The sequence below is a fragment of the Geospiza fortis genome, unplaced genomic scaffold (assembly GCF_000277835.1).
Source record: "Geospiza fortis unplaced genomic scaffold, GeoFor_1.0 scaffold1, whole genome shotgun sequence".
NCBI classification, from domain to species: Eukaryota; Metazoa; Chordata; class Aves; order Passeriformes; family Thraupidae; genus Geospiza; species Geospiza fortis.
Genome location: NW_005054320.1, coordinates 4,949,560 through 4,959,884, shown reverse-complemented (window position 1 = coordinate 4,959,884; position 10,325 = coordinate 4,949,560).

Below are 10,325 nucleotides of genomic sequence, written 5' to 3'. Positions count from 1 at the left end.
TCCTGCTGTTAAATTAAAAATTAAATAAATTGTCAGAGAAATAAGATAGCCATTAGAGATTCAGTGTCTGTCTCCTGGGGACGCTTTTTCTAACAGCTGTAACAAAGACATGCTGCTGGTTTTGTCCTATCTCTGTAGTAACTCACTGCATTTGTCCCTGCAGTATCGCACAGTTGTTCAGCAGAGATGGTTGAGCTGCTCACTATAAATAATGTTGGTTAACAATGCGGCCCCTTTTGGGTTAATAAATTATGCTCAAACCACTCTTGAGCCTCTTTGATTGGTTTCTTGCAAGTCTGCAGTGGAGAGTTGGAAGAAATCACTTTCCACAGTCTGTTTACTTTGAATATTTCTTCTTATTTTATTGAGCTTTAAATATACATATATAATAGCCAAATCCTGAAAGTGCCTATCTCAAATTCTGGTCGCCTCATCTGCTACTTGAAAATTGTAATGAGATGCATGGTATGAAACATATCAGCAAATTTAAATGTCATTGCTTAAGGGGGCAGAGGGCCTCGGTCAGCACCATGCTGGGAGATTTGTTCCTCTCCTTTGTGCAGGATTTGCTGTCCAAAGCTGGAGGTTCCCCTGGCTGAGGTTGGTGGCCGGAGCAGGGAGCTCACCTGCCACATGAACTGCGGCAGCCCAGTCGATACCCACAGCCGGGGCCTCGTTGTTCTCTGTACGCTGCAGCCCCAAAACTCTCTGACCTGTGCTTTTGCACAGGTGTGGCCAGACATGGTTAAAGCCTTCCTGACCTCTGGTGAACAATAAGCAGCTTCAGGTCACGCAACAATGATCAAAAAAAACCCCCAGGCTGTGAGGCAGAGGCTTGGGGTCTCTGGAGAGACATCTCTGCTCATCTGTGTCCTGACTGGTGACTCTGTGGGGGTCATGAGGCTGCCCTGCACGTTGGTTCCTTACCTCAGTGGTGGGTTAATTGTTCTGCTCTCGATCCAGAGGGTTTTGAGAAAAAAGAACAGGCTGGGAGGAGAGCAGGTGTTAGTGAAAGAGAGTGGAGAAAGACAGCTCGTGCATGAGGTAGAGGGCTGGGCTGCAAGGGGAAGAGAGGTGTCTGGGGCTGTGGATTTGCATCCAAACTGCTCCTGTACCAGCAAACTTTGATGTGGGTGTACTTCTGGCAGCGATGTTGAAGAGGAGACACCTGTACCCAGGTGTCTGTGCTTGTACAGGTGGCTCTGAGTGTTTATGTGCCGGCAAATGCATCTCTTCACCCAGCACTTCTGCAGCTCGGGCACTGCCCGCATTTTCCAGCAGAGAGCAGCAGAGCCTCGTAGCTGCTCGCAGTGCCTCGGAGTGCGGCAGCCTCCGGGACCTTCTGGCAGCACTTGCCTCCGCAAAGCACAGCACTAAACCTTCGCTGAGCTCGCAGGCATGTCAGGCACGTCAGGAGCATTGGTGTGGGCAAACAGAAGACACTTGCTCTCAATAGCGAAGATTCGGGGCTTTCCTGAAAACCAAGATGTTTGCAGAAATCAGTGAGACCTTTCTTGAAGAGGTGTTTTCCGAATTGTCTTTCTGCTCGAAGTTTCCTGAAAGGGAGTGCCTCAAGTATGGCTTCAGAAAGTGGGGGCAACAGGATAAGCAAACCGCCTTCATAGATGACCAGCACAGACTGGGTAACCCCTCAAGGTCTCCTTCAGGCCAGTCTTCAGCAGTGCAGGAAAGAGATGTGTTATTGGCTTTTGTATTTGGAAATATTTGCTTTGGGAACCTGTTTAGCCTACCTAGATTTAACCCTTTCTGTTAAAAATAAAGTTTCAGCTGACTATTTTTCCCTCGTTTGTAATGTTACCAGGAATGTTACTGGAGATAAAGATGAATGAAAAAAGTGGGATAGTTTCTTTGCCAAGGTGTCAAAATTAAGTATTCTGTATCTAGTTTAGATAACATTCTCAAGGAAAACAAGACTTATTTCCCTGTTTGGAAGTTTCCCTGCTGTTCCTATGGCAGTTAAATAAGTAAAATTTGGGATTGTATTAGAAGGTCCTCAGAAATATTAACTGGGACTGGTTTTGTCATTCCTTAATTGTCTCATTCTAGTTCCTGAAACTATTATGGTTTTATACGTTCTCTTGGAAAATAATCACAGACCTTCTGGGATGCCCAGTCCTTGTAAGGCAGAGGGCTGAAGTTTGGTCTCACTATCACCTGGCATGAGAGAGATGGGATGCTGTGTCCTGGCTGAAATCCACAAGGAACCTTCATCCAATCCTGTCTCCATCAGCTGTGAAACCCCAGAAGGAATGAAGGGTCCAGACGTGAAGTTCAGCTGAGGGAGTGGTGCCTGTGGAGGATATTGGGCATAAGGACAGCAGCTGGGTACTGAGAAGACTCCAGTTTGCCTTTTTGCTCCATCCTGCCAACTCTGCCTCATTGCTGTGCTCCTCTCTGCTGTGAACCCATTCCTGGCATTGGAACAGGGAGGCAGGCATGATATGGAACAGGATTTTGGAAGGCAAATGTATCATGCAGTGACAGCAAGACCCTGGATAACCCTGGCAGTAGGTCCCTCTTGAAGAGGCTGTAATCCACAGATGGTTGTGAGGGGCTTTCTGCATTCCTCAAAGCCTTGTGGCCACAGTACCTCTTCACCCTCCCTTCCGCACACCCCCTTATTAGGCTTGTATGTGAAGCTAATTTAAAATGGGATGCAGACCACCTCAGCCCTGGGGTCACTCAGCTGACCTCTACAGCCTCCCACCACTCACCCTAGGTAGGATCTGTCCTTCTTTATTTGTGCAAATGATACTTTGTCTCTGAATCGTAGCTGTACATGGGAAAGGTGCAATTAGCTGCTGCAAGGATCCAGGCCTGTCTGCCTTCCCTTGTTTAACAGAGGCTTTAATTAAAGACCCCCTGATGCTAGAAAGGCACATTAATTATTCATCTGAAAACATTTACATAGAGTCCCCCGTTTCCCTTCTTCAATAAATTATCAGCTTCACATCTCCATAATTCATCAAAATGACTAAAAATACATTGTCTCAGCCTCCACCACCTCCCTTTTCACTTTGTCTATTCTAACTGTGATGGGTTCAGTATGTGAAGTATGTGAAGGTCTCCTACTGCTCTTAAGTAAAAAGGGAGGATGGAATACAAGGGGGAGAGGGAGAGGGAAAGATTTGTCCCCTGATGGGAGTCATGCAGATGGCAGTAATTTTTGTTTTTTTCTTTCCCACAAAACTGGCATGATCCTGAGGTTTGAAGAAGCTCATTGACTATTTCTAATAAGGAAAAAAATCACTGAGAGGAGAAGAAAATATGTTTCCAGGGGCAGAAGAGGTCTGGGTTTAGATGTTTTCTATGCTCAGGTGTAGACAGCCTGTGTGATCCTTAGCCCAGCAGTTAATCTCCCTAGATCATCTCTGTACCTTACCTGTAGACCAGGCCAGCAGTTCCCTCTCTGCCTGGTAGAGGGATGGTGCTTTACTAATTATAAGCTATTCTAATATAGGTGTGTGAAAGAGAAAAAAACCCAGATAAGGTTAGGCAGAGGGAGAAGTTTTGCAGCAATTCACAACAAAGATGTCGCTCCAGGCACAACTGAGGGAAAATTCACTGCAAATGGTTTTCTCCAATGCATTTCACTTTGTGACAAAGTGAACCATCACATGACAGAGGAAAAAAACAGTCCTCTGAGGGCTTGTTTACATGGGGAGTTAAGACAAATTAGTGTGAGGTTTGAGGTAATGTGCGGAAGTTGAAGTGCATTTAGCTTCTGTGTGGGGGCTCTGATACAGAAGGAAAATGGCCACGGTTCACTATGGTGACAATTAAACAAAAGCAAAGCAAAGGTCACTTTATCTCCATATATCTATGCAGGGCTTAACATGCTTTACCGTGCACTCATTTCACATCTTTGGTAATTTATTTTAACTTTCATGAATATTCTAATCTACAGGGATTGGAGAAGTGCATGCTCCACATGGCTCTGAATACCTCCTGTTCCTGGAAAACCTGGAGCAGTCCCAGTGCCTACAGAAATCAGACCAGATGTGCTCTCCTGGGAGCGGGGGGAGCCAGATGCTGCAAACAGGTGATCTTCTAGGATGATGGGTGGAAGGGGCAGGATGGATACTGGCAACTTTCTTGGGATGTGGTCAAAGAGGGCATTAGATAATGAACCAGAAAAGAAATGTTGACTTCAGAGGACTTGACCTCTAAATCTGAGACTAAAAATGGGGTGGAACTGATTACAAAGAGAGTGATACGGTTATCTGAAGCATTACTTTATTGAATTCTGTGGGGTTTTTTCTTTCTCTTGCCCATGTTGCTGTTTTAGATGGGCTGTCTTGGCTCAGCAGTGAATAACATGATGACAAAAACCTTGTCTGATCATGGGGCTGTGTCTAAATCTTGGGCACTTCAATCTTAGAGCTGAGAGACTAGAAGCCCTTCCTGCATTCAATACATTGATTAAGTTTACTAAGATATAAATATCATCTATTGCTTACCAATTACATTATAGTTCAGATTATTTTATTAAGGGATCTGAATTAGCATTCTTCTGGATGTAAGAAGAGCATGTTCTTCCAGGCAATAGTTAAAAGCTCCCATCCTTTTCTTCCATCTAAACAAATTGGATTAAAATATTCTGTAGTGAAGTTTTTTAGCACTTATCTATGGAGACCCCTTAAAAATGGTCCAGGCAATGGCTTTCATCCAAATGTATGTAAGTATCAGTCTTGAGATACCTCACTCACAATCCAGACTTTGCTGTTAAATTTGTATTGGCCTTAACATGCTTTGAACTAATAATCAGTGCTGTGTCTCCAGGGGGATAGGACAATATGTAATTGGCTTAAACAGAAGGAAGATCTCGTTAGACATTAAGAAGCCTTTACTAATGGTACAGTAATTAAGCACAGGAATAAATGGCTTGAGGCCGTCTGCCTGTAGAGAAGTTTGAATGAACACACTGAATTTGTCTTCTCCCACAAGGAAAGCAGAGATCATTCTTTGCAGTTTCTTTCAACTGTGTTTTCTATGATTCTGCAAATGTCCACAAAGTTTTCTTGCCAAAAGTGGCAATAGCAGCAGTTTCATTGCCACCGCATTGTCATTGAAAATGCTGCCCCATCAGTGCCCCAGCGGAAGAACAAGCTGAAATAACAGAATGCCAATGAGAGCATCCTTTCTTTCCAAGCTGGCAGGAGCAAGCCATTCTGGAAGGTGATGTACATCTCCCATAACCCATGCTCCAGCTTCCTTGGTTGAGCCAAATTGTCTTCCCTGCTTGTCAAATGGGAGAAGTGTTAACACTGTAATTAGAAACATTAAAGCAATCAAAATGAGCATACAGGCATAATTAAGGCACTATTGGTTTATGTCCCCTGCAGGCATTCTTTTAGAATAAATGACTTTTTGGTTTAATTTAAGCCTCTTCCAAAACATCACTAAAACAAAGGGGCAAAGGAGTTTCTATCCATATATTCACCAGTAAAACGATTTAGTTTTCAATCTCATAACCTAGTTTATACTGGTAAAATTTCCCTGCACTGACTAAATAGAGGGTATTGCTGAATAAAGAGCTTAGCTTGAGAAGAGCAAGTTGGGTCTGGACAACAAGAATCAAAGAGGAGCAAGAGAGACTGCACTGGCTCTGGATCAAGCCCTTCATAAAAGAGAAATTAGCTGTGCTGTGCCAGTTGGACATGATGTTATGAAAGTGCCATTTTTTCCCGAGAAAGAAAGGTACACAGAATAATTAAGAAGGCTGGTAGAGTTTTTCCCAATCTGGGTGAGTGCATAAAGGCGAGACGAAGATCAGCAACATTGGATGAGTATAGAGGAGTTGCAACTCTTCTTTTTCTCTGTAAGTCTAGAGTGGTCTTGCGCTATGAAAGAGGTTGAGCCCCATTCACAGTGCTCACTGGGTTAAGCCTTGGAAAAGTAGATGTTCAGCTCTGATTTGCTGAGGCTGAGCTGTCTGCAGAAAGTAGCCACAACTTGTCTAGTTGAGAAAGATGGGCCCAGCACTGTGTGTGCATGTATATGTGGTGTGATTTTGGTGCTGACAAAGAAGCACAATTGCCACCCATTAGAAAAGTTCTGCCCCTTGGCTCCTCTCTCTGCCATAGGAATACTTTTTCTTGTGATCCTGGTAGTTGTAATGGCCAATTCAGCCTGAGAAAAGGGGTCAGGGTTACCCAGGGGTCAAGGCAGAGTTGCTTGCACCCAGTGGCTTCATATAGAATGGGAATCTGCACATCCAAATGTGTGAATATTTTCTGTCCTGGCTGCCTTCAGCTCACAGGAAGGTTGAGTGACTAGAGGACTGGCATGTGGACTTTATTTGAGGTTGATATTAACCATCCCACTGGTGGGAGGTTACAGGGTCTACTGAGTATTCCTAATGGTCTGGGAAGAATATTCAAATTTGACCATCTCTGCAGGGATTTGATCTTACAATATGCTCTCAGAAATGTCTTCCTTGTATCCACTCTTCCCTGTTTTAATGAACTTCAGGTCTTTGATTTATCCTCTGATAAGATCCCATGCAAACCCTCAATGTGTCTGGTATAGGCAAGAAATGTGATAGAGCCAGTTAATGGTGGTCCAGATGGAAGGACACTTTGAGGAACTCCCTTCCTGACAGGGTTAGCAAGGCCTGTGTTAGCACTGTGGGGTCACTGTCCCACTCATGGCTATTCCAGACTCAGCTGTTTGCCCATGAGCCAGAAGAGTGACAGCTCCACAGTTGGCATCTCCCACCACTGGTTCCTGGACTTGGCTGCTGTGAGCTGCAGGCTAAACTCATCACGTGTTCCTTCTTGCAGGTAACATGACAAGCACCAGGTACTGCAGGATACTACTGCAGCTTCCTGGTCCTAGTACTACCCTCACAGTTACCAAGTGGCATCCATCAGGATCCGAATGTTCCTGTGCTGGGCAGCTGAGAAGAGATGGCAATGTAAGCCAGAGGTAAATAACAGACTCTGAGTCTGAGTTTCATTATAGTTCTTCATGCTAAAATGAGCCATGGTAAGAGTCAATGGGTGTACCCTTCCTCCCCAAAACTGACTAAGCTAGAAGTTCAGACATGTACGGGGAATTTTTTGGCTCATATTTTGGCACACGCATAAAGAACTGTGGAAATGATGTTTGTCTTTGCTCACTCTAGCTCTGGCTATGATCTCTGCAGTCATACAGTGACTGGGGCAAGTAGCTCCCTTATCCCAAAGCCTTGCCCTGTTACTGCTTCCCCTGCTTGCTTGGCTTAGGTTGCCTGGGTTAGGATTGCTGAAGTTCCTGGATAGGGAAAGCAGCACAAGAGAACCTTTATGCTGTAGACTCTCCTGCAGCACCTCTGCAGAGGGGCACAAATGCCACTCTTCTACCTCACTTTTTTTTGTCCCTGTCCCCAGTGAATGTTGCTACAGCTGACGTGCCATCTGTACAGAGCAGACTGATGGCCCTTTCCCTTGCCCTCTGCCCTCTGCAGAGGCAAGGGGCTGGCAACTGGCTGCAACAGACGGGCAGAAGGACAAGGTGAACGTCACAGGCAGCACCAAGAAAATCCATCTGAAACCTTGCTCCATATGGGGAAGTACAGTTCCAGCTGTTCAGCCTTCGGAGTAAGCTGGCTCTGAAGCTGCTGCTACCCTGGCTGTAATGCTAGGCAAGCACAGCCCCATCAGAGCTGGTGAATAGGGGGAAAGCAGCAGGAGTAGCAGCATCATGCTGGTACAAGGAATCTTGTGATGCTATTGCTCCCCATGATTATGCTGTTAACAGCCAAGCAGGGTGGAGTTTAATGAGCAAAGGTAGATGAGAAAAGGAAAACAACTGAGACAAATGATGTTTAAATGTGATGGCTCATTAAACAAAAGCTCTCTGCTATGTTTCTTTCCTTGGTAGCAACAAAAGGGACAATGGCCATAAGTAAAAGGCAATCCACTGACAACAGGAAGGATTTATAGAAAGCAACACACTTAATTTAGCTGCTCCAGCACGAATGAGCAGAGATATTTTGCATCAAGTAACTCAAGTGAAGGATTTTGCAATGTCTTTGTATGAGACAGAGTGCTCCTTTCTGCCCAAACCATAGGAGCTTCTTGCTATTTGAATATCAAGGACAAGTCCTGCTTTTCTTCATATCTGAATTCTTGTTGTCTTCAGCAGATGTTTTGCAGTGCAGAAGTCAGTGCAGTGTGGGCTAGGGGCCTCATATTAATATGTCAACCATCTTGTCTGGCCTGGCTTAACAATGCCTGCCTGTGGGGCCTTGCTCCTGACCAGATGCTGTAGCTTTTACTGAACTGTAGGCCTTCACAGATTTTGGGAAGTTAGGCTAAACAATTCTCCTTCAAAAGATAGCAACAGCTGCACTAGTGTCCTTCCTGACCGATGTAAAACCACTTCCCAAAGCATCTGTGGAGTAGAAAATCCACACCCCCCACAACTGAGCAACTATTCCAGTGTTTCATTGTCATAATCCACCTTGTCAGTATATTGCCCTCTCCAGTCAAGATATGGAGGAGAGACTGTTTCCTCCTTCTTTGGCAAAGCCTTACTATTGATTGTGTAGTAGATTGCCTTTCAGCTTTCCAGCAACATGTGAGAAAAGATCTCCATAATGTTCATCTGTCTTACAAGGCAAATGGCTGCTCTGCATTTATATAAATCATGGAACTGTGTGTGATTTTGTGCCTACAGAAAAAGATACAGTCTATCCTCCTGAAGTTCCTCTTGTGTTATTTATGAGACTGGTGAAGGCAATAGTCTTCAGGCATGAAATACTTGATCCCCCAGGAGGTCCCACCATTAAGCTCTTGACCTGAGAAGTTGGCCCTGCAATCCATCCAACAAAAAGGAGAGATGGGTCCCTGGACTTCTTTGCCAGTTCAAAATGTGTCGGGCATGAGAAAGACATGATCCCTTCTGATGTTAGGATATCTTGGATAGCAAGAGAATGATATCTTTACTGTTCTTTACTTGATTTCTGCATGGGCAACTCAGGCTTATCAGAGATTTCATTGTCCAGTACTGGAAAATTTAGTCATTTGGATGCTGTAGAAAGTGTGCTGCTAGGTCTCTCCATAAGAAAAAACAACAACTTCAGAGCAGATGCAGAGAGATGAGATTTAAACCTCCACTATTCACTGGCCTTTTTGAGGGTCACATGCCAAGGAACTAACACAGATTCTAGTATTCCTGGTGAAATGGTGGTGCACAACAGCAGTGGTTTTGTTGGTTGTGTTCTGCCCATGGCTGCACTGACATCGTAAACCACAGTACAACAGGTAACTTCATTCTGTCTGATGTAATGGAAGGTCTTCTGTCTCCAAATATCATTTGATCCCAGAGGGATCGAACTGATTTGAAAGCAGCTTTCATCAACACCCTCTCTGTTCCAGGTGAGGAACTTGCGCCATTGGAACTACCTATTCACAAATCTTGTGGGAAGGCAGCCAGCAAAATGCAGTGTCCATACAGAAAGTGCTTATTGGTTAAGAGATGGCAACTCTGTGGACAAGAAAAGCTGCTGAGACAATTTATCTACAGTGAGGAGTTTAAACATTCAGTTCTCACTTCCGTACCACTGCATCTCCTACTTAGTGGAAGTCAAAATGTTGCAGTTAACCAACATCTCATTTTGTGCATAGAAATCAATGATCTGATTGATTGCCCTCAGACTGGTTTTTGTTCAAAATTGCTGAAGCCCCATTACCTGGATGATATGAGTCAGAGAAATTAAAGTCTCACTGATTATGATGTTATAAGGCAATCTGAGTCTGCAAAAGAATAACCTACATATTTGATATCAGGGCATGTTGTGTTTGCGATTGACACTTTGAAGGCAGATACCTAAGGCTAGAGCAAGCTACAAGAAAAGCAGACCACAACATTAAGGCAAGGCCAACTGAATATTCAGTGACTTAGAATCTGGCAGTGAGTGAATGTCGTGGGTTTACAGGAAGCAGGTTTTCTGGGAATGGAGTGGCCAGAGGCCAATAGGTGTTCAGATTCTAAAATTGACACCAGGCTTGGCCACTGAGGGTAGACGCGCCTCTGAGAACACAGGGGTTAGAAGCAGAGCACTCCCTTGGGCTCTCTCTTTGATTTCCGGTCAGCAAAGAGGCAAGGCCTCCCCTGCCCGGCTTCGAGCTGGGCGGGGGAGGGGAAACCTGTGGGCCTGGCAGAGGTAGGCCTGACCCCTCAGGATGGAAGGGTGGTGGGGGCACCAGGAGGCGTTGGGCAGCCCCCCCCCCCAGGAAAGACAGAGAGAGAAAGCCAGTACGGGCTTGTGGCCTTGAAGTGATATCGGCCTGTGAAGAAGGAGGGGGGAAGGGGGG